At 48.1% G+C, this 20,296-nt stretch overlaps 1 long non-coding RNA gene across 3 annotated transcripts in view; it reads left to right on the top strand.

The window, feature by feature from the left end:
• The window catches only part of LOC115616760, a 122,177-nt gene that overhangs the window by 85,884 nt on the left and 15,997 nt on the right, over positions 1-20,296 (top strand). For all 3 annotated transcript variants that reach the window (XR_003994380.1, XR_003994381.1, XR_003994379.1), the window contains exons 3-5: positions 1,255-1,383; positions 2,484-2,530; positions 16,065-16,302. This is a non-coding gene — a long non-coding RNA (uncharacterized LOC115616760). The remainder of the gene's footprint in view (positions 1-1,254; positions 1,384-2,483; positions 2,531-16,064; positions 16,303-20,296) is intronic.

The following is a 20,296-nucleotide window of genomic DNA, read 5'->3' as shown; positions in this document are numbered from 1 at the left end:
GTTGATGGGCTTCAAGTCACTTAGCCAGAACTACCAATGGGTAGCTTTTTTGCTTGATCTTGCTGGATCCCCAACCTGCTGCTTTGCACCATGGGTCTGACAAATCCAGACTCAAAGTGATGTGGAGCATCAGCAGCACTAATGGGAAAACCCTCAAATTAGAATCATAGAATACCTCAAATCGGAAAGGACCCAGAAAGATCTTTGAGTCCAACTCCCAGCTTGGGAAAGCTGAAGTCTGCCTGGTCACAGCACATGGACCTGGCTTGCTTGAGTGTAGATGGGCCAGAAATGCCAAGGAACAGGTGGTATTTCTTTAGGTGAGTAGTTAAACCTATGGAATGTGTGATACTGGTGGAAGTGGGGTTGGCAAAGTGGCTGAAGCCAAGGGAAGGAGAAGGCTGGCATTTACGCAGCGCTCAGAGACATCTCATCCTATAGCATGTGCTGGTGGGGATGGAGGAGATGCTCTCTTGTGCTGCAAGCCCAGGTTTGGGACTTAATCGGCCTGATTAAGAAAACTTTGTTATGGGCAGAGAGATGAATAGCCTGATTCTGGACTTGATTAGGCGAGAGCCTGACATTGTCTCATGTGAACAAAAGGATTGTCTGGAACATTAATCCCTGGCCCCTGTTTAGCTTTGCTCCACCTGTGTCTGCCCCAGCTGGAGTTGTGTCAGCAGGCACGACACCACAGCCACAAAGAAACCAGCCATGGAAGAGGAATTAACCATGCTTTTCACTCACTGAGCTCACAATACGGAGAACCAAGCCATGCCAGATGGGTTTGAACTCCTGAGCTGGCACAGGGAAGCCTCAATGCTTCCCGGGCACACCGGGTCTGAGTGGTCCAGAGGAAGGGTACAGGATGGCCATGTTGCTGGGATGCCTGTCCCATGGCTGCAGCTCCATACATAGGGAGCTCTGCAGAGCCTGGGCACAGCTCCGGCTGCATCCTGGTTTCCCTTCCAAAAAGGACCTTTTTCCTCCCATTCCGAAATAATTACACCGAAGAGCTTAAAAAAGGCAAACAAACTGCTCGCCCTCCGTGCCAGTGGATGTTAATAATACCAGGAACACTATTATTCTCTGGGCTATCATCATCTATAATACCTCCAGAAATCGCTTGGATAGTTTTAATTATGTTTGTGCCTTTTCTTTCAGCCCTTGTTATCTCTCAGGTTCCTCTGGGCTGGGGGAAGGGTCACGGCATCGAAGTCGCTTCTCTAAAGCGCCTTTGTTTTCCCTGCACAGGTATTAAGTTGATGGCACAACAATCCCTGGGTACATCAGATTCGCTTTCCTGCCCTCCCCTGCCTGAATGCAGACCTTGTGCATCCCTGTGCCCGGAGCAGCCAAAGGAGCAGGCCCACAGGAATGCAGGTGAACAGAGCCAAATTGTTCCAGCCGCGAGAAGAAGGGAAGAGAGAGGGAGAAGGAGAGAAAGGAAAAGTGAAGGAGAGACAGAAGAGCTGGGAAGGGGGAAAAGATTAATCCTTGTCTGTGCGTGGTGGAATTTCTCTGGAGATGTTTGCAGGGTAGTGTGGTTAAACCAAATAATGCTTAGAAAAATAATAGAGTCCTGCCTGCCATAAGGGGAGGTTTTTGTCAGTGGCCTCCATGGGAAGGTGACGTTGGAGAGAACAATTGCTGGGCTGTTGTGCTGTGCCTGCTGCTATGAATGAAGCTTTAGAAAAGGTGTCCTTGGCCTCCTGCTAACACCCATCATCTTCTCCAGTCCCTGCGTGTGCCCGCTTGCTGCCGCTGCCTCCCGAAATGGGCTGACAGCTTATAAACAAAGCGGTATAAAGGATGAGATGGGAGCGTGCTCCAGCCTCATTCCCTGGCTGGCAGCGGCAGGCAGCTCGCTGCTCATCCCCGCTGCAGCGTGGTGGGATGCTCAGTGCTCCCTGCTCTCTAGGAAGCTCTGGCATTGCAGAACGCAAAGCCAAGGATAGAGGCAGGGGGAGAAGCTGGTCCTGGATGGGGACATTGCGGCAACTTGCCCTTTGAGCTGAGCCACGTGGTCCCTGTGAGCAGCATAGGTGCTTCCTTTGGAATGGCTTTACACAGACCCTTGGATGTGTAGGTATGTGTATAGAAAGTAGATGAGCTTCCTTCCAACCAAAACCAGCCTGTGATTCTGTGATTCTTTTATAAAGGATATGCTGGCAATGTGTGTGTACTTGAATCTATGATGCTTGACAGCATTGCATCATGTCACATGGAGGAGGAAAAGAGATGTCCTCTAGGTTAGGTTACTCAATCCACATGATCATTTGGCTGGTGCCTACCAATAAGAGCGTTTGGTTTTGGTGTTTTAGTCTTGTTCCGTTCCTGATGTCTTTAGAACATCTTCAGTGAGCATGGTCCTCTGCTGGCACGTGTCAGATTAACGCCACTAAAGTCAGGAGCTCCCAGAACAACAATCTGCTGGGAATTATGAATAAATGCAAATAGTGTTTGTTTGATTTACTCCTCAGGTCTGGCCAGGAAATCTTCAAGTAGCAGCACTTTCCCTTTGAAGCAGGTAAGTGCTTTTTTTAAAACATACACGGGAATGTCTGTTCTCCTCTGTTTATTGCTATAAATCTTTCTGGGCCTGAGCTTTTAAATAACGATTCATATGGTAACTTTTTGCTTGTGAAATTCCTGAATGTGAGGAGCTGATGGACTGAGTGGCTGTAGTGTGTGGTGGGACACCTCCTCCAAACTGGAGAGGGGGAGAGGGACCATGGGTATGTGGGGAGAAGAAAAGAGTGGGACTGGAGGAGATCTGGACAGGCAGGAGATGATGGTCATGTCTCTGGTCCAAGCAGGGGGGCTGGTGGGATGGTGATGTCGGTGCTGGCACATGGGAGGTGGGGGATGCTGGTTGATGGAGATTGATTTAATCTGGAGGATCTGATCTGTTGGGGTGAATGGGAACGTAAGGAGATTTTCTGAGAAGAGATGGTGGCTGATAACATCCGCTGAGATTTTTTGGCTGAAATATTTTGGGTGTAAATTCTATAATTTAAGCAAAAAAAATTATGTTTTTTTTGTTTTAGTATTCATTTTTTTTCAACATTTTTCCACGAAAAGCAGGAACTTTTTCAGGGGAGGGGGGAAATATAAGCTAACCTCCCCTTTTCTGTCCCAGGCCAGTTTTGACCAGCCATACCAACAATATAATCATCAGAGAAGGGGTTTCTTTTCTTCCCTCCTTAGCAAACAGCAGGCCAAGTATCATTGCAAAAAAAAAAATCACCAATAAAAGCAAATATCGCCGCCTTTTGCCATCCATGGCGGGTGTATTTTTCCTTTGGAAGTTGGCCACCCCAAGCACACACAGGGCTCTGTGTGAGCCTCCCTCGCCCTCCAAGAAAGAGCGAGGAGAGAGAAAAACTCCCTGTGACTTGGATGGGTTCCGCCGGGGGGAGGTGGGAAGGGGGAGGCGAGCGCGAGGCAGCGGGTTTGAACCGAGTTCCTTCTTCTATTTTATTTAGATTAGGTTCTGCTCAGCAGGGTGATTTCTTAATTAGAGCAGCCCAGTCGTGCAGGCCCGTTGCTCCAGACCCCTGCGCTGCCGGCTTAAGTTTCACGAGGGAAGTTGTCGTGCCTTATTTCCTGAGCTCTAATATTCGAGTGGCACACGGTGATTTCAATGGGAGGAAAAGACATGTAATTTAATCATCTTTATTAGATTTTGGGTGAAGGAGGGGGCAAAGCAGGAGGAAACGTGTCCTCTGCTTGTCTCTTGACTTTCTCTTCTGCTTCTAGTGGCCAGAGGTGAGATTTCATGGGAGAAGAAGCAGGAAAACAATGATCCTAACAGACCATGTAGTGATAGACTGTTTGTCCTATGGTTGTGAGGTTTTCCAGTGCAGTAGTTGTTATCTTAGTCTTTAGCAGATCCATGACCTTGCATGGATCCATCATGGGCTTATTAATGACAAGTTGGGATTAAATGCCTTGATTTTTAATCCACTTGATTACGCGAAGGGAATCCCGACGCTCCAAAGGGTATTGCTGGAGTGGGGTGAGTGGCTGATGGAGCAGGTTCAAGTAGACTAAACAGGGAAGCAAAATATGGAATACTGCAAATTTCAGGTGTTTTCTGGGCATCTGAGGAGGGCAGGCAAGGAGCAGGGAACGTGGCATCACCACTGGGACACAGCTCTGCTTATCTCTGACTTCCAGAGAGCAGGTGAGAGCTTCCTCAGTCCCTCTGTGCCAAGGAGAGTTATAAGAGTAAAAATCAGGGATTTTTGTGGAAACTAGAGCTGGTGAGGTAAAAAGGCTTCAGTTCATGGTAGTGGCTCGAAAGTTTGATCCATCCTATTACTCTTATGGTGTAGAGTGGAGATGATGCAGTCTGGGGAAGACAGTCTGTGTGCCGAGGGGTTTGGTATGTCAGTGTGTGATGGAGAAGAAGGAAATCTGCCCACGCCAAGACCTGTTTGTGCTGAGTCTGCTCACATTCACGCACACCATATGCCCAGTCTTACTGTAAATCAGTGCTAATCCACTGATGCCAAGGAAGCTGGGCTATTTTGACCATCATGAGCCTCTCCTTCTGTATCATACCCACACAGCAGTGACTTCGTAGCTTAAAAGATATTAAGCAACACTCAGTGGGGAGCAAGGGGGTATAATTCCCATTTAATTCAAATGAAATCGCATTCTGGATTTTTTTAATAAATCCATTTTATGGCTGGGACAATAGTGAAAGAAGCAAATATTTGTTACCTGGAGACACCCTATTCTCTCCCTCTCGCCACATGGGTTTGAGTTATTATTTCTCTAGCTGGCCCTGTGAAAGGTTCCTGTGGAGGATGGGAGAGGTTTATAACTCAGTAATAGGCTTCTCGCCTCAAAGTGGTTCCAGTCGCTCTCTGCTGGGTTTGAATGGGATGGTTTCGATTAGGGGCAAGAGCTGGGTGTCGTTAACATGCAGCCCTTTTGCAGTGGGCAGCAAATGGGATGATGCTGAGCCATGGAGGAGCTGGAGCACATGTGGCTGCTCACACCCTCCTGGCACAGGCAATGGTCAGGGACAAAAACATCTCCTGCATTATCTGATTTAGCAATAACTTCAAAAAATGCCTTTTTTGTTTCATGTGTGGGTCACTTTGCATTTGAAGAAGGAGCTGCATCGCTGCAGCTGTATCGGGATGATGTTTAAAGTGGGTGGCATGGTTTGGGATATGTTTAGTGGGTTACATGGTCCTAATCATGGTGTTTAGCAGCTATTTACCCGTGTTTGCTGTATCTCCCTGTATGCAGCTGCTCCGTGGGCAGCAGTGCTGCTGTGGAGATGGCTCCATCATTTATCCTGCTGGTGACAGCAGGGAAAATTTAGCCGCAAAGCTTCCTCTTTGGGGACAGGGATGTGAGTCACTAAACCACAGTAGTGTCACATGTGGCATGGCAGGATGGCAGCTCTGCGTAGCAGGGAATTGGGAGCAGCAGATGAGGGAGGTTGTGATATGGTGCAATGGGAAAGGCACTTGCCGGATTTGGGGGAGTATTGTCTGGGCTCTGGGGAAGACCTTGTGTAAACGCTGAGTGGAATGTGCTTGGACACATCCCAGGATGCATCCACAATCCTTCCCATCCTTCCATGCTTATGGGAGCCAGCACAAAGCTGCCCTGTGAAGCAGGGATGCTTTAATACAAGGTGTTGCTTGAAGAGCCCATAATACTCCATCTCCAGGCAGACGGGCTGTGAAAGCAGCTGCAGGTGCCAGGGAAAACTGCTGCTGGTACATCCTACCTGTGTGCTTGCATCACGGAGGGACCAAAAAAACCCTGCTACTGCTGGCAAAGGTAGTTGCTTCAGTTGTAAGCTGTATCCTGGGGGGAAGCTGCAGCAGTTTGGAGCTTGGTTTCTGGCAAGCAGCATGCCTTGTGCGAGAGGGAGAAAGAAATGACAAAATTAAAACCAGAAAGCCCCTTTTCCCTCCATCTTTTGATGTCTCCATTCAAGGTGCGCATAATTATAACTGTTATTTTTAAGGGCAGCCCCCTCCGCCTCCCAGGGTCTATGTTATCTCTAGAACCACCCTCTGACTTTTGATTGCTAAAATGACACTGGATAGAAACCCTATATGCTGGGAGTGAAGCAGCTTCAACCCCTCCTCCTCCTCCCTGAGACGATCCAAGCTGCAGGGGTAGGAAAGGAAGAGGAGGGAGTGATGAAGGTCACCTTCCGCTGCCCCGGGAAGGTAACGAACCCCACGCAAAGGCCCAGGTCGAGCTCTCCAGAGTCATTATCGCAACAGGCTGCGAAAGGTTAGGGAGGAAAGAGCTTTTCGGAAGTCTTTGCCCACTAATTGATTGCGAAGAGCGGAAGGAAGGATGTATCCAAGACAGAAAAAGCCCCCACACCGTTTGTAACCCCCCTTCTCGCCTTCCTGCAATGCACGCGGCCAGGAGGCAGCAGGTTGTAGCTTTAACCGTAACGGAGCAGAAGGGAAATCAGCTTCAACAGGAGCGGGGTCTCCTTTCAGTCTAATGGCAGATGTGGAAAGTGTTTTCCAGCATCGTTAGGAAGGAGGAAAAGCACTGAAGGCTGTGCCCCATCCGTGCCCTGTCCCAGTCAAAATGCGCTGCTATGGCACACGGGTTGAGCCCAAACCAGCTCTGGCCATGAATGGTACCCATCGATGGGCTGGAACAAAGGGGATTAGTACAGAGCTTTTCTGCAAGTTCTCCTTCCATACAGTGCATCAGCCCTTATGTTTCATATCCTTGAGATCAAGCTATGGACATGGGCTCAAAATGTTTCCCATGGAAACCCGAAGTACCAGCAGGTCCCCAGGAGTGGGCTGCATGGACTGGACAGAGCCTGGAGAGGAGTTTTCTCCTTCTGATTCAGCCTTAGAGAAGCTGCCCAGTTCTGGGTACCAGAGAGGACTGTTTGAGAAGGAAGTCCTTGCAATGATGGGGGCTTTCTGGCCCAAGGTGAGATGGGACCAGAGGATGCCCTGAAACGAAAGGCAGCTGCAGAATTTCCTTCCTACCAAGACTGGATGAAACCAGAGCACTTTAAGATGACACAGTACAAGAATTAGTCCACTGAGATGGCACCAAAGGATTGTCTAAGTATGTTGAATATCTCCTTGAACAATACTGTGTCTCTGTCTACACCAGGCAGCCTAATTTCATATTTTCTAATTAAGTCTTTGAGAAGCAAACAGAGAATTCATGCCATCCTTTAAGTGCTACCTCTCCTTAAGCTTTCAGTCTGGCTTCCAGACCCAGGAGAAAATGCAATGGAAGAGATGAGCCACTCTTCTGGGGAGCGACTTCTTTGTCAATACTAATGAGGGACTCCTGGTGCAACCTCAGGACAGTAGTTACCATCATTGTTGTACTGGTAAGGAAGGAAAAGAAAAAGGATTTTGTCAGGACTCGCCCAAATCACCTGGATAAAATTGGGAACACTCCCTGACCGATCAGGAACAGACTGAGACTGGAAACCAGTTGCCTTGCTGCCTTGCTCTAACCACTAGACGACCCACCCTGTATGAGCAAACGGAATAAAATTTGAAAGAAAACACAAATCTGACTTGAAAAATGTGTTCCGCATAGAACCCGAATGTTCAGCGGAGCAAAAAGGATGCAGTCCAACGTTTTACTTCCAGGCAAACATTTCAAAATGGACTTATAATGTACCCTTTCATTTAGATTTTATATGAAGGTTTTACTTGAACTTGTAATGAAGATGGAAAAATCCACGGTTGCCATGGCTACTGGCACTTTGCCTAATACACTCAAATCTTTTTCCCCTAATAAAATAGATTTCAGACCCCCCCCCATAAAAAGGGAAGAGTTAAAGACCCCATAAACAACGGTAGGATGAAGAATATTATTCCATGTAAAGCAGGTTCTGAGCATCATGGCGAGGTAATTATGTTCACTCTTCTTTTCTCCTTAGCAGTTTAGGTCCCCAAAACTCAGAGTCCTGCTCTAGGTGGTTCTTCTGCTAATAAGTATGAAAAGGCCAGGAGGAAGAAAATAGTGAGCAAAGTGCCTGGTGCTCTTTCTGGGATGTTCTCCTGTTGTGGTTGGGAATGCATCTACCTTGTCATGTAGGAAGAAACTTGGTTGTTTTGGATGCTTTTACAGTCTGCAGCTGCATCCCAGCTGTGTGGACCCTCTTGGGGCGGGTATTTCAGTCATGGTAGGTTCTGCTCAGCATTCATGCCAGCAAAATCTGAAATAGCTCAAGGTCCCTGGTACTGTACAGCCGTTGCTGCTGGAGAGGTGATGTATATTTGACCTAAACCAAGGACTAGAGATCTCATTTGGTTAGCATGTGTGGTTTTATGGTCTGGATCTTGGCTGGGAGATGAGCTAGTCTGAGCCTTGGTGCACATCTCGGATATTGCAGGCAGAAGGCAGCAGTGAAGGGGTAGAAGAGGCAGTTTGTAGCCGTCCCCTTCTGACTATTTGCAGGAACCAGGAGATTAGATCCAGCAATAGTCTTCCTCAGCTTTGCCGCCTTCTTCCTGATATCCCTGCAGGGATGTGTTCTTTGTTCATGGGAGCAGACAGGGCTCTGGTCATTTCCTTGTCCTTTGCAGGGTGATTGTCCTGTTTGAACTCAGGTGAGACTGGGGCTTTTGTAGCTTTTGTCCTTGCATTTCCCCTGGAGACCTCAATAGGAACTCATTTGGGCCATGCAGGAAGGAGGTTGGGCTTTGAGGTCTTCTCAGAGGACATTGAACGTGCTTCAGGTTTCAGGGATGGATGGGCAGAGTGTGCACACACAGAAATCACAAGGGCTGGTTAAAAAATGATTGTGACATTCATGTGTGTAGGAGACAGCACAGACCACGGAGATGCATAAGAAAACCCCCTGGAGTTGCCTTGGCCTTGTCCCAGTGGGGTGGAGGGAACTGCTGATGCTCTTGTTCTCTTCCAGCTTTCGGGGGATCCTTTTAATGCAACGGCTCTTTGGCTTTTCAAAGTGGTGGCTGTCGGCCAGCCCCATGTATTTGAAACATGTGGTTCTGATTTGAAAATGTCCAGATCTCAACATCTTTAATCTTCTCACACCTAGGGATTTTTTTTGTTTTGTTTTGTTTTTGTGAAAGACTGAACCACGTGCAAAGGATAACGGTTAAAAAGCAATAGAGGCTGCTTAAAAAAAAGAAGAAGAAGAAAGAGAAATGGTAAAAGAAATAATAGACCCTCCAGCTGGCACTCTTCAAAGTGAGATGCAGCGTGGAGATTTGTGGATGCCAACAAATAAGGCTTTTGTGTGTCTCACCACCATAATCACTGCTGAAAGTCCCCGAAGTTAGTGCTGAAAAAGATCCTGATAGATCCATCCCAGATGAAAAAAAAACCCCAGAGTGTTTTTAGGGCTGTTTCCCAGGCATTTAAATCCAATCCAGTTCTGGTGTAAAACATGAAGAATCGGGTCCCTGCACTGCTGACTGTGCAGCAGGGCAGGAAAGCTTTCCTCCTTGACCTGGGATTTGGGAAGGTCGCTTGAGCTTCCCTGCCTGTGCCAGGGAGGCGGAAAGGAGAGGAGGTCAGGTCGGCCCAGGGAAACCTCTCCTGGGGAGGGGACAGGAAGGACTTGGACATGAATCACTGGGGGGACTTCAAAGGAGGGACTTCCCTCGCAGGGCAGGAGGAGCAGCTCGGGATGAGCCCTGCTCCACGCCGAGAGCGTCCCCAGGACGTTTTGCATTAGTAGCATGTGATGGAAATAAAACCTGACAGGTTTAAAATGTGCAAGGGGAAAAAACTTCTTTATAGCAACCTACAATTAACATGCGGCTCGGAGGGGCTGTACATACAGACGTCTGCCTGAGGACACTTGCTGCAGGAAGATGGTTTTTCAGGCATGTGGCTTATTTAACATCTAAGCAAGTGATTAAACTTTTAGCTCTGCAGAAATGCTCATCACTTGCCAAAGTGCTCTGGAGCGCTACTGATGGCTTTGGCCAGACTGGTGCTAGCAACTGCAGCATGGGTTGACCAGGTGACTTTGCAGGCTCCCTCCTGCTGTATTTCCATGCTTGGTTTCATACTGCAGCCTCTGGTGCAAAGGTCTGGGCTGAACAGAGTTTAATTCAAAGCATGTTTGATGGATGGTGTCAACAGCCGCCTTGCGTTCACTGCTCCACCATCCAGAAACATCCCTGATGGACATGGTGCTGCCTGGATGGTTGGTGGAGATATCATAGAATGGTTTGGGTTGGAGGGACCTTAAAGCTCATCCAGTTCCAACCCCCTGCCATGGGCAGGGGCACCTTCCACTAGATCAAGTTGCTCCAAGCCCCTGTGTCCAACCTGGCCTTGAACACTGCCAGGGATGGGGCAGCCACAGCTTCTCTGGGCAACCTGTGCCAGCACCTCACCAGCTGCATAACAAAGAACTTCTTCCCAAGATCTAATCTAAATATACCCTCTTTCAGATGCCAAAAGTGGAAGAGCATGAGGTGCTGTTGTACCTTTGGTGAACACAGTAGTCAGGATCTTCCTGTACACCTCCTGGGGATGATGTCCCAGCAGAAATGGGAGTGGGAAGAGTGAGCCATGTCCCCATCCCCACCATGATACACATGTGGGTTGGAGCTGCTGCCTCGTCCTTCTTCCCACGTCAACCTCCTCAGAGCAGAAGGGCTTTTAAATGTCTCCCTGTGCACTAAGAGTTAAGGGGACTGTGCAGCTCTGAAGATAAGAAACAGATGATAAAGGTTAGAGGAGGGATCACGTTTCCATTATGCACCCTGTAAATGCAGACTAATTAGAATGCAGCCTCATTTCCAAGAAAATGCAGAGAAAAAAGGCAAAAAAGCAAAAAACCTTCCCCTTTCCTCCCCAGAAAAACCGAGTGATACCAAAGGCATGAGAATATGGGATAACTTGGCTTTGCTACTCAGATGTGCTTAGAGCAGGAAAATACGCATCAAACAAGGTGTGCACATATCGGGTGGCTGCTTGGTGCTTTCCTGGGATCATTGGGATGTGGCTGAGGAGGTGCTGAGCTCTCCTGGCCCTATCCTGGGAAAACCACCTCAGTATTTACCCTGTTCCCACAGGACTGGTGACAGCTCATCCTGCCTAAGTTGGACCCAATCCTTCATTGTCCTGGTCTAAGGCTCAGCTGCAGAGGGACAGGAATTAATGAAACCTCATGGGTTTTGGTATGTTTTTGAGGTTCTAGAGCACCAAATGAAAGAGTCTAGCACAGCTTCAATGGAGTTATTGCCATCTGAAAAGAAAGGACTTAAGTGTGTGCTGAGATTAGGCAGGTTTATCTCTATTTCCAATGACAGAGATACCTGCTGGGGTCTCATCCTGCAGAGGCACAAGGGAAGCAGCCCCTAAATTTTTTGCTGACCTGGTGGTTTAGGTGCTTTTAGGCAAAAAGGGTCTAAATGTTGGTTATTTCTAGGACTTTAACGTCACCTATCCTTAATCATTCCCCACGAAAGGAGGGTACGTCCTTATCTAGCGACTTGGAGACACACTGCAGTTTCCCTCTCTGGGTCAGCTGGATGTGGATGCATGACCAACATTGGGTTTCATTATCTTCCTTTTGTTTTCATTTTCTTTTAAGCTTTATTTTTCTCTCCTCTGCAGTTCATTAGCATCTTCCCTTTCCTTGCTTGTTTTTCCCCCCCTTTGCTTTCTTCTGGAACCTAGAAGTATTTCACTGTGGCTTGCCAAATGATTCCTATCTCAGTGAAAAAGAACTTGCTATTTCCTGAAAACCTACCACTGTTTTCTCTCTCTCTCTCCCTCTCTCTCTCTCTAATACATTCTGAGTATTGAAACAAATCCAGGTAACTTGATAAGAAGTTAATGAAAACAAATGAATTCTGTTTTGCAAAGGTGCATTGAGGAGAAGGGCAGCAGTGTCTGGAAGGGAGGGAATTGTCTCTGCTGAAAAGAGATTTCAAGGGACATCTGGCTGTAAAATCTTCCCTGTGCCAAAGCTTGCAGGGGAGAAATGGCAGAAGAAGAGGGTCTGTAGTTTTCCACTTGTGTGGGGTGGGGTTTTTGGTTATTTTAGACATTGTTTGTGGGAAAACCCTGGTTTGATTAATATGATTTGGTGGGTTTTCCTTTGCACCTATCTGCCCACCCTTCCCACAGCCCAACCCATCCCAGCACCCCATAACACCCCGAGAGGATCCATAGCCGTTGCTGCTAATGCAAATAGAAATCTCAGTTTGGCCTTTGGCTGCGGGCAGTTGAAGAGCCAAGTCCCCAAGGATCCTGGGGATGTGGCATCCAGCTCCCAAGCCAAAGCGTTTCCAGTGTGATGGAGATGTCACTGTTTCAAGGGGGGTTTTGCTAAGCTTTTATAATTTGTTTTCCATGGAGCTGTTTTATGAACAGCACTGGACCACACGAAAAAAACCTTTTTTTTTTCTTTTATTAGGCTGATTTTCAAGTGCATTTTACCTTTCGGCACACGGGAAGTTTAGCTTTTAAGAAGTTTATTTCTTTATCGTGCATTCATTTCCAAAGGCTTCACTGTACTTCAGGGTAGGTTTCTGTTTGGTTTGGGACATGGAGAAATGAGCCTTTGAACCGACCAGTTGTGGGATCAGGTACTCTGTCAGATGGGTTTCTGCATTGCATAACTCCCAAATATCATCCAGCAGTTAAGAAAATGGATGATCTTTATTTTTTGCTTCACCCCTTCCCCCTCTTTAGCCCTCCCCATCTTCTGTGTGATTTTTTATGGTCCATGATTGGAAGCAAAAGGTCTGGAAGAGAGAGGAAATCAAACCCGTCAATAAATGCTAAAAATATTTAGTGTGGCAGCCTCTCTATTTTCTTTTTTGTGAAACACTGATTAATATTCAGTGGTTGAAGGTTAATACCCCATTCATTTTATTCCCTTTACATCCTCTGCACAGCAGTTGCTGCTCCAATTTCGACTTCTAATTCATGCAAATCTGGTTCCAATCAGGATATTAGTAACTCACTGCATAAGCAGGAGGGGAGTTAAAGAAAAAAAGAGAGAAGAAACCACACGATTGTTAAAGTTATCTTTCAGTACCAGCCTATACACACACAGACACCCCAAATCCACAAGGCTGCTGTAATGAAAAGGTGTTTATTTTGCGTTCCTCTCCTTTAAAATACAGAGAGAACATCCACGTAGAAGTGTTTTGGCAGGTTTAACCAGAAGTTATTGTTTGGATACAGCAGCAAAAGTCTCTGGCCTGGGTTGCAAAGGAGATGGATGATAATAATAGCTCGTGCTGAGCTTAAAATCTAAGGTTCAGTGCAGTGAATCTGTCCTCAGGTGAGGTTACCAAGCCCAGTTTGGTGCATGGAATGTTTAGGTGTATGAATAATGCAGAAAAAAATAGATTTGTTTCCTTTCCTCCTCCTTTTTTATTTGAAGTGTGAATGCAAAGCACTTCCCATCAGGGAAGTGGCTTTTTCCGGCCCTCTGGTGCTGTCTGTGGATGCTTGTGCCTGGCTTTTCCATGCTTTATGGAGGACGACGGGGTTCTGCATCCCTGTGGTGCTGTGATGTCAGGAGAACAGGCTCTGCTGAGGGCTGCAAGGGCTGGATGTGGGACCTCACGTCCTGTGAGGTGAACCCCAGCTTTGCCCTGGTGATGGACATCAGAGGCCAGATCCTGCAGCAGCTAAATCTCCATCATCTCCCCATGGTGAGGGTCCTGGCATGGACCTGGACCAGGGGAGGACCACACTCCCAGGGCTGGTGCAGACTTCTCTGACTCCTGGTCAGAGCTGAGGTGCTGCAGCAAAGGGCCTCCATAGACTAAACTGCCTAAAGCCCAGTGTATCTATCTTGGATAACACATGGAGTTCAGCCTTCCCTACCAGGAATCCCGGGCAAGGCCGGGAGCTAGGGTGGGTACATCAAAACCTGCTGCCTGTGCTTCGGGGGGTGAGGATCAGGGTTGCTTGGATCCTGCACACCCAGGGATGGGGATAATTTTGCTCCTGAGTGATCTTACCCAAACTCAGTGCTGTGAGAGCCTACGGCACGTGGCTGTGCATCCCCATCCCGGGATCTGCGTGCTCTGGTCCCTATGGCTGTGGCTTTCCATGCTGGAGGGGGAACCTTCAGCATGCCACTATCCCCTGGTGAGCAGTTCTGATGTCTTCAAGCACCTCTCCAAAGTGGGAGTGGAGAGAGGAGTGTGGTTATGATCTGGTTTAGATGGGATGTAAGGAAGAAATGTTTTATGAGGAGGGTGGTTAGACAGTGGCGCAGGATGCTCAGAGAAGTTGTGGATGCACCATTCCTGGCAGTATTCAAGGCCAGGTTGGATGGGGCTTGGAGCAACCTGCTCTAGTGAAAGGTGTCCCTGCCTGGGGTGCGTTGAACAAGATGATCTTTGATGGTTCCTTCCAATCCAGTCCTATGCATTATGGCAGGCCTTAACCAGCGAGCAGGAGGAGGTGGCAGCCCAGGTCTGGTCTTTACCCATGTGTTGTTGGAGCAGGAGGCTGTGTGCTGGCCCCTCAGGCCCCCCCAGGAGCCGCTGGGTTCCTTTCCTCTGGAAGATGCTGCTCCTACAGCATCTTCCTCAAAGGCAAAAGCATTTTCTCCCTCTGTGGATCATCAGTGACTTCAACTTTTAAAAACAAGCAAAGGCTCCAGCACAGCCCTGCACGCGATGTCTAGCCAAAATGCAAAACTTTACCACAGTGCACAAGTGGGCTGTGTTTTTCCGACCAAGGAACAACGGTGGGGCCCTTTCATCACCTTTCTTTTGCACTTCTTTTAAAAATGATTTAAATTGGAGGCAATAGTATTGAACCTCTGACACTCAGACAAGACTCCCTGAATCGCACACTTAAACTACATCCATTTTCTATAACCACTTTGCTTGCAGCTCTTGTGGTTTGTTCTATTTTTTTCTCCTAAGCATTTGTTCTTTCCACTCTGTTTGCTGTTTGTGCCATCTCCTTGAGATTTCATTTTTTGCTTTAATACATGAGAGAGAGCTGGTGACTGCCGAGGCTTCATTTCCCAATCCTGCTGTAGATGCACTCCAAAACACAAGGCTTGTTTCCAGCCCTTCTTGAGCAGCAGCATTAAAACCTTTGTGCTGAACCCTCATTCCTCATGTCTACCGCTGAGGAGAAGGCACAGAAAGGGAAAGTCAAATTCCAGATTGCTCAGCAGAAAGGAAAAACCAGCTTGGAAGCCCCTCTGGAAAGGGGCCGAGCAGTAATCTCATGCCGTGTGGGTGAGAATGGCAGCATCTCCTTTGGATTTAGATGGAGCAAGAGCTCTTCGCGCCCACTCAGCATCCAGCCTGCTACATTTACAGCCCTGATGTTGAACCAGCTGAATGAAAATACTTGTGGGCAGCAAAAATAGCCAGTGCTGAAAACCTGTGTCTGCTGAGGGTGGAAATTGCTGGGAGTTCCTCCGTGGCTGCAGCCCATCATTAGAACCTGTGTCATAAATAAGATGCGGTTGTGCCGTGGCCAGGCTCCCCCTGCTTGGTGGCACCCAGCCCGGGTACCCCAGCCACAGCCCTGGTGTCCTCACAGCACCGCAGCCTGGTGACTGCGTGAAGGGTGGTGAGTGGCTCAGTGAGAAACAGGCCTTTTTTGGGGGGGGAAAAGATGCACTATCATTTTCCCATTGCATCAGCATGATACCCAGTGTGATGGAGGAGTCTGTCACCCCCAAACACTGATGTAATTTCTACTCCCTCCATGGGAGCATGGCTCTTAGTCTTGGGATGCTGAGATGGGAGTGGGATTATGGGAAGATGCTGCTGTTACTGCATCTAGGGCACCTTCGCAAAGCAGGATGTCATGGCCACGCTGAGAGCTGTCTTGGCCACAGCCCTGCTTCTTCGTGCAGCACAGCAGGAGCATGGTCCATCAGCTGTTGGTACCTCTGTGCTGCCTCACTCATTTCTGTTTTGGTGCTTCCAGGGCTGGCTCTCAAAGCCCATGTGGAAATGCTTGAGCAGCCATTCTAACCTTTGGGCTGCAATAATTAGCCTCACATGGCATCTGATCTGCAACATGTGGTCCAGGCCATTACTTTGCTTTAGCTGCTTGTTAGGCCCTAATCTCTGTTTGATTTCAAGGTGAAACCGATTTGAGTTTCCTGAGGTTTCTCAAACGAGCTGCAGGGGTGCTGCCCCCTTCAATCCCGCTTGTCTCCTGTGGTACAGCCTGCGTCTGGAAGGAGGAAGGAGTCAGAGATCACCTGCTGAACCCACTCCTCTGGGTACCATCACCGTGATGCTACGAGCAAGGAAGGAGACATTTGATTACATTCAGTCCTTACTCATCTGAAGTATCCGTGGGCTCATTTCAGAGCAGGTGAGTCCCTGGTTGCTTTGACGGGAAGATTTGCATCCTGCTTGCATTCTCCTAGGTGGGTACGCTGTAAATTAGCCACTTGTTGTTACAGATGTTTGAAGCTTTCCATGTCAGCTTTGCATTTGGTTTCCCTTCTGCCTTAATTGAGACCAGAAATCCAATTAGACAATAATCCTGTCCTTTTTGAAGTCTCTGGCTGCAGCGTCACATAATCTGAGACGGGGGGATGTTGTGTTAGTGATGGGACCGACTGGTGCAGATGATGAAATGCGTTTTTAAGATCCCTTCATGTCAGGAGTTGGCATGGGCTGTACTTTGCTGTTCCTGTTAGGGACAGCAGATGTTCAAACAAGGGGCTGTGGCATCTCCCTGTTAGAGATCAGGCGTGAGCCCGTGCCTCGTGCGGAAGGGATGGCTGCTGCTTGTGTTTATTTGCACAGATGCGCTGGGTGAAGGGAGGTGGGGCAAATATTTCAGTGAGGCCTCTTTAGGCAAGGTCCCCAAAAGAAGCTTGTTTATAAGGGGTATTTTCTTGATTCAGAGATCTTGGGGGGTAGCTGTGAGCAGCCCCTGCTTTATACTGGCTGGAGAATTGCTGTGGCTGACCGTGGTACGAGTCTGTAATGCATGTCCAAGGAGCTGGGCATGGATGTGCAGCTCAGTGCAGTCCATCAGTGAGTGTTACTGTCAGTTGGCTCCTTAAAATAAAATAGTGCCCTGGAGATTGCTGTCGTTACAGTGCACTCAAAATATGTGTCTCATATTTTTAGTATATATATATGCAGTGTGTGCGTGTGCACACATATCATAGAATCACAGCCTGGTTTGGGTTGGAAGGGACCTTAAAACTCATCCAGCTCCAACCCCTGCCCCGGGCAGGGACACCTTCCACTAGAGCAGGTTGCTCCAAGCCCCTGTGTCCAACCTGGCCTTGAACACTGCCAGGGATGGGGCAGCCACAGCTTCTCTGGGCACCCTGTGCCAGCGCCTCAGCACCCTCACAGGGAAGAACTTCTTCCTAACATCTAATCTCAGTCTTCCCTCTTTCAGTTTGAAGCTCTCAGGTTTGTGTGCGTTTTGCAGAGACTTTCAGGAGTTTAGATGTGTATGTCATCAGTGCGGTTTGAGAATAATGATGAAGTTAATGCTCATTATCAGGCTTAAGCATCGTAGGCTCAGTGGTTTCTGAGCCCGAGGGATATCAGCGATGACCGCTTAGAGCTGGAAGGGGCTTGTGCAAGCTCCAAGCTGCCCATCATCTGCCATCCATGCTGCAGTTCAAACCCTATCCCTTGGCTTCCAGTTGTGAGATCCAGCTTTGTTTATCTGCTGCCTCGCAGCTTTGGGCTTGGTATTAACCACAGCCTTGAGCTGGGCTCTGAGCGTGGTGCACTGAGCTTTTGCAGCCCAGAACGCAAGAGCTGTGAGTTCAGATGAGCTGCATCTCCCTTCCCTCCTCCTATCTGCTATAGAAAAACAGGAAACTGCACCAAATTAGCTCAGCAGCTGAGCCTCCCCAAAGCCACAACGTGGCAATTGTAGGCACCACTCAATTGTTTTGTTTCTGAGCCTGCAGCAGGCATGTGTTAGGCCAGCAATTTGATTTGGTGTCTCAGCCTGCTATTGTGGAAGAAAGCAAGAAGGGAAAAAAAGTCAAGGTGAGAGATTTTAAGCTCAGCGCCTTTTATTGCATTGTTTTTATCCTTTTCCCATCCTGGAAAAAGAATCAAAAATAGCTTAAAACCCATTTTTCTGTATGATTAAATTAGGCTGAAGTGGTGACGGAAACAGCGCTGTCCGGCTCTTCATGCTTTAACGCCTCGTTGGGCAAGGCAGAGTCGTGTTGACTTTGTGTATTTAAGTGTTCTGGTGGAGCTGGGCTCCAGCCTCAGCTGTGGAAGGTTCAAGGATGAGTTTTGTGCCAGCAGGTTTCCACGGGGAGGCAGCTATAGCCACATCGTACCTCCCATGGCTTGGCACATCCTATGTAGTGTTGTGGGTACTTCAGCATCACCAAAGTACTTTTAGATGGTTATTGTGTGGCTGGACTTTTGTCTGATTGAAAACCCCCACTCAAACCTCAAAACCAAACATAGCATAGTGGGATACTTAAAGCTGGGACTGTTTCAGCCATTCATTTCAATTATGTTTTCTTGTGATGGGCTTCAACAGCATCAGCAGTAGAAGGGATGAATCACTTGTACCTGGGAAATCAGTGTTTGCAGGAGTGATTGTGTGATGGGGTGAAGACCAAAGAGCTGAAGTGTGAGGTTGGGAAGGAGGAAAGTCCAAAATTTCTGGGTATCTGGAAGCCTGCGCCAAAGGAAAAGACAAAATATGGGTGACTAATTCTGGGAAGGTTTATAAAAGTTAATTAAATACATTTAGAACCATAAGCTGGTTTAGGAAGGAAGAATTTGCCCCAGAGGGACACCAGGAATTTCAAGGGAAGAGAAGAGAAATGAAGCCTCCCCAAGCTGCACCTGCCTTCATTGCTTGTGCTGCCCCAACTCACGCTGTCTTCAGCATAAAGATGAACCAGTTACAAGTGCAGTTGTCCTTGGTTTAATTTAAAGTCCTTTTGACAAAGCTTGTAGGACAGACAAGGGGAACATAGAGGGATTCAGTCTTTATTTTACCAAAAAGTTGTTTTTTTCCCTCTCCTGCACTTCCACTGTTTCCCAGCCTGCCGATTCCTCCAGCCTTGCCTTAAAGCCCTGACTCTCAGTTGGCAAAATTCCCCTTACGTGTGCGATGTGACCCATTATTTGACTTGTTTGCTTTTGGCTGTTCTCCAAACATGCCTTGCTCCCAGATGCCTCCATTTGCGGATGCTTTAGATTGAAAGCTCGCTACATGTATTGACGATTTAAATACAACCTCAATGCTTATTTTTTGGGGAGAAAAAAATCCTGCAGCCAGGAAAAGAGTAGAAGTGTTTCTGCAGGGTATGGACCTCAGGGTGCTGCTGGGTTTGGTTAGTTGAGGCTTGTGCATCTTTACCCTCCAGTGGGGACTGGCTGCTGGGGATGGCCACAGCCACTAGCCCCACTGCATTGGGATCCAGATCCAGATGGGACCTGCTAACATCTTATGCACCTTTGTGCAAAGCAACTAACACAAAGTGGAAGCCCTCAGGAGGACCAAATTCTTCCTCAGCCTTTCAATTAGCTTCTAATCCCTTTGCTCCCATAAAATCTCAGCTGCAGGCTGCCCCTGTTTGGGTATTTCCACTGGCCACAAAAGCCACCTCCCATAGCATCTGTCTGTGTGGTTTAGGCTGGAAGCTCTCCCTGTGCCAACGGCCACACCTCTGGGCAAAGAACATGTAATTGCAAACTTTTCTTCTTTTCCCCTTTCCTCCCATTTAACATAACCCAAGCAGACACCCGTCACCATCTCTGCTCTCCTCTGATGCAAGCTTTTTCCACCTGGCCAAGTTAGGCATTCAAAAAATATAAATAAATATGAAAAGGAGGGGGGGGAAAGGGCCGTCAGGAGGGATATTTTTAAACACATGACACAGAGGAGTGTGACACACTTGGTGTTCTCAGTGGGTGGGTGCAGTGTTATTTCATGTTATTCTTGTCGCTGGGCCCAGCATTACAAGTGTACACGTTATTAGGGATGTCTGATAATAGCGTGGGGCAGGACTGCCTGGTTCCAACCTGCTGCAAGGGGCTGGGGGCAATGGGGATGGTTGGGTGAGTGCATGTCCGGCCCCATGCTAGTAGTGCAGGGATTGGTTTTGCCACTGACCATTGTGAGAATGGGGAGGTCCAAATAAAGGGGCATTTCATTGCCTTGCTCATAGCTGTTTTGCTTGGGCACGTCCATGGTGGCATTGCTGTGAGTCTGGTTTTCCATGTCCCCTTGTCCACCTGAGGGTGGTGGTCCTCAGGTGGTGGTGATGGAGATGGAAGGAGCAGGGAGCGCGTGTACGCGGGAGCCAGGGAGGTGGCGATGATGAAGGTGGCAGAGGCTGATGCCAGCC

The sequence above is a fragment of the Strigops habroptila genome, chromosome 14 (genome assembly GCF_004027225.2).
Source record: "Strigops habroptila isolate Jane chromosome 14, bStrHab1.2.pri, whole genome shotgun sequence".
Lineage (NCBI taxonomy): Eukaryota > Metazoa > Chordata > Aves > Psittaciformes > Psittacidae > Strigops > Strigops habroptila.
Note: the sequence above shows the minus strand (reverse complement) of the source record. Positions and strands in the feature narration are given on the sequence as shown.